We start from the raw sequence: 4,139 nt of genomic DNA on the forward strand, positions 1-4,139 counted from the left end.
TGTAATCCCAGCACTTTGGGAGGCCGAGATGGGCGGATCACGAGGTCAGGAGATCGAGACCATCCTGGCTAACACAGTGAAACCCCATCTCTACTAAAAAAAGTACAAAAAACTAGCCAGGCGACGTGGTGGGCGCCTGTAGTCCCAGCTACTTGGAGCTTGCAGTGAGCTGAGATCCGGCCACTGCACTCCAGCCTGGGTGACAGAGCCAGACTCCGTCTCAAAAAAAAATAAAATAAAAAATAAAATTTTAGATCACAGAAACCTTAATGAAATTACCATATTCGAAGTGGTAGCAACCATTATCGCATACTTTTCCAGTTACTTGAGAACCTTCTGTGTTTGGTTGCTGGGATGTTGCCATGGTCACATTCCATGTTGGGATTGGAGTAGTGAACTGTGGAAACAGTGATAGCTCAGGATGCCCAGGCTTGAAGCTAGGCTATCTGGAAATTCTGGAGTGTGCTAAAGCCACACTGGACATGGACCAGACGGCTCCGAAGAAACTGGTAGAATCCATCAGTGAAACTGTCAAGAGCTGTAAGTACTGACCAGACTTCCAATGCTTCCTGAACATCTTGATTCACAGAAATGTTTAAAAAGCAAAAAGATGAGGATATATTTAAAAATATACAGGAGCCAACCTGAAAACTGCCAATGGCCAAGGCCGGAACAACTTGAGCAACAAAGTAACATAGTATTCATAGGCGTCTTAGTCTATTTGGGCTTCTGTAACAAAATACCATAGACTGGATTGTTTATAAGCAACAGAAGTGTAGTTCTCACAGTTCTGGAGGCTGGGAAGTCCAAGGTCGAGGCCGATTCGCTGTCTGGTAAGGAAGGGCCTGCTTTCTGGCTCATGGATGGCACTCCCTTGCTGTGTCCTCACCGCAGTGGAAGAGACTAGCTAACCCTCTGGGGTCTCTTACTTTATAAGAACACTAGACCTAACTGCCGCTACCTCCCAAAGGCTACACCTCCTCATACCATTAGCTTGGGGGTTAAAATTTAAACCTGAATTTGGTGGAGGCCAGGGAGGGGCCTTAACAGACCATAGCAGTGTATAACCAGTGGTATAAAATAAATACATGTGACAATACTAATTAATAATAATAAATGGAAAAGAAAAATCTTCCTTATGGAAGATTTCTAAATAATAGTATAGATAACACTTCCCAGGGAGTGGAGCTTAATTCCCTTCTTGGGTGACCGGCTTCAAAAGAATAGATCGTGGAAAGAGAAAAATAGTGACTACCATGGAGAGAGCTGGCACACTCTAGCTTAACCAAATGATCAAGTTTAACAACCATGGTGATATGTCATGTTGAGATCATGGTTCCCTTTACATGTGATTAGAGCAGCACTTTACATCTGTGGTTTTATTCCCCAAAACACATGATCACAATCTAATCTTGAGAAAAACAGGCAAACACCCAGATGTGATGGCATGCACCTGTAGTCCTAACTACTGGGGAGGCCTTGAGGCAGAAGCATATTTTGAGCCCAGGAGTTTGAGGCTGCAATGAGTTCACGGCACTGCTCTCCCGCCTGGGACACACAGCAAGACTCCATCTCTTTAAAATAAAAAAGAAAAATATAAAAATATTTAAAAAAACAAAATGATGACCATTCCATTCTACAAAATAAATCCAAAACTGTCAGGTTCATGAAAGGCAAGGAAAGACTGAAAACTATCACAGGTTGGAGAAGGCATGACAACCAAATATGGTATCCTGGATTGAATTCTGAGATCAAAAAAAGAATGTTAGTGTAAAAACTGTGGAAATCCAATTAAAGTCTATAGTTAATAGTAATGTACCAATGTTAATACATTAGCTTTGACAAATGTACCATGGTTATGTAAGACATTAGCATTAGGGAGAAACTGGATGAAGAGTATATAGGAACTCTTTGTAATACCTTTGCATCTCTTATGTAAATCTAAAATTATTCCAAACTAAAATGGGTCAATTTCTATTATCTCAACACCATCCTCATTACTGACCCATGGTTTCTCAAATATCATTTACAATGGTTTCTTTTCTCCTTTTCTTTTTGAGACAGAGTCTCACTTTGTCACCCAGGCTGGACTGTAGTAGTAGTACAAACACAGCACACTGCAGCCTCAACCTCCCTAACTCAAGCCATCATTTCACCTCAGCCTCCCAAGTAGCTTGGGCCTACAGGTATGCGCCACCACACTCAACTAATTTTTGTATTTTTTGTAGAGATGGGGTTTCATTATATTGCCCAGGCTGGTCTCAAATTCCTTAGCTCAAGCAATCTGCGCAATTCTGCCTCTAGGAGTGCTGGGATTACAGGCGTGAACCACCATGCCTGGCCTTACAATGGTTTCTTGGCCACATGTGAAAGGCCTTTAGATGTAATGAAACATGAGATACACTGGGAAAATTCAGGAAAAGTTAGCTTACTACTTGCTGAAGATTGTATCTAAAATCTTTGATTGCTTTGTTGGATGACTTGTCAACATTTGACTCTCAGAGAAGCTCCTGACTCTTATTCGTCCAATCTCTCTTTTCTCGGGCTTCCATGTACACACCACTATCGGTGCTAATATTTCCACACCACTGTTGGTGCTAACATTTCCACTCAGATAATAACTTTCTACCAGAGTGGAGCAGGGTCTCTTTCAGGCAAGCATTAATACACTATATTCTACATAATACATCTACACCTGAGCTTCCTTTGTCTTCATATTCCAAACAAGAAAAGACTTTCCAAGTTTTTATGCTCAAAGCAGCTGCATCCATTTTATGACCTAGCCTTGTAAATCACAGAGCCTCATTTTCACTATATTCTATTGGTTATAACAGTCACAAAAAGCCCCCTAGTTTTAAGAGGAGAAGACATAGACACCATTTCTCTAAGAGAGGAGTATCAAAGTCAAATTGTAAGAAGAGCATATTCAATGGGATACATTGATATAATCATCTTTAGGAAAATACAAACTGCCTCATCGGGATTCACCATTAATAAGGTAGTTTCAAGAATCTACTACCAGGTGGCGAGGCACAGCAGCTCATGCCTGTACTCCTAGCCCTTTGGGAGGCTAAGGCAGGCGGATCACATGAGGCCAGGAGTTCGAGACCAGTCAGGCCAAACATAGAACAACAGGTGAAGTTCTATCTCTACTAAAAATACAAAAATTAGCCAGGCATGGTGGTGGGCGCCTGTAATCCCAGCTACTCAGGAGGCTGAGGTAGTAGAATCGCTTGAACCCAGGAGGCAGAGGTTGCAGTGAGCTGAGATCGTGCCACTGCCCTCCAACCTGGGTGACAGAGCGAGACTCCATCTCAAAGGGAAAAAAAAGAAAGAAAGAATCTACTGCCAGGCCTGGCACAGTGGCTCATACCTATAATCCCAGCACTTTCGGAGGCCAAGGCAGGAGGACTGCATGAGCCCAGGAGTTGGAGACCAGCCTGGCCAAAATAGTGAGACTTCATCTCTACTAAAAATTTAAAAGTTAATGGCCTTTAGATGGAGCAACTTGGGTGGAGCAGGAAGCCATTTTTCTAAATGAAGTAACTCAGGAATGGAAAACCAAATATTGCATGTTCTCGTAAGTGGGAGCTAAGCTATGAGGATGCAAAGGCATAAGAATGATACGATGGACTTTAGGGACTCTGTGGGAAGGGTGGGAGGTGGGTGAGGGATAAAAGACTACATACTGGGTACCATGGACACTGCTCAGGTGATGAATGCACCAAAATATCAGAAATCACCACTGAAGAACTTATTCATGTAGCCAAAAACCACAGGTACCCCAAAAACTATCGAAATAAACTTTTTAAAATTAAAATTAGCCAGACATGGTGGTGTGTACCTATAGTCCCAGCTACTCAAGAGGCTGAGGCAGGAGGCTCTCTTGAGCCCAGGAGTTCAGGACTGCAGTGAACGATTATCGCATCACTGCACTCCAGCCTGGGTGACAGAGAAAGATCCTGTGTCTAAAAAAAAAAAAGCATAAAGTGTAATTTTTTTTTTTTTTTTCAGACAGACTCTCACTCTTATTGCCCAGGCTGGAGTGCAATAATGCAATCTTGGCTCACCACAACCTCTGCCTCCCCAGTTGAAGCAATTCTCCTGCCTCACCCTCCTGAGTAGCTGAGATTACAGGC

The sequence above is a fragment of the Mandrillus leucophaeus genome, unplaced genomic scaffold, assembly GCF_000951045.1.
Source record: "Mandrillus leucophaeus isolate KB7577 unplaced genomic scaffold, Mleu.le_1.0 Scaffold565, whole genome shotgun sequence".
Lineage (NCBI taxonomy): Eukaryota > Metazoa > Chordata > Mammalia > Primates > Cercopithecidae > Mandrillus > Mandrillus leucophaeus.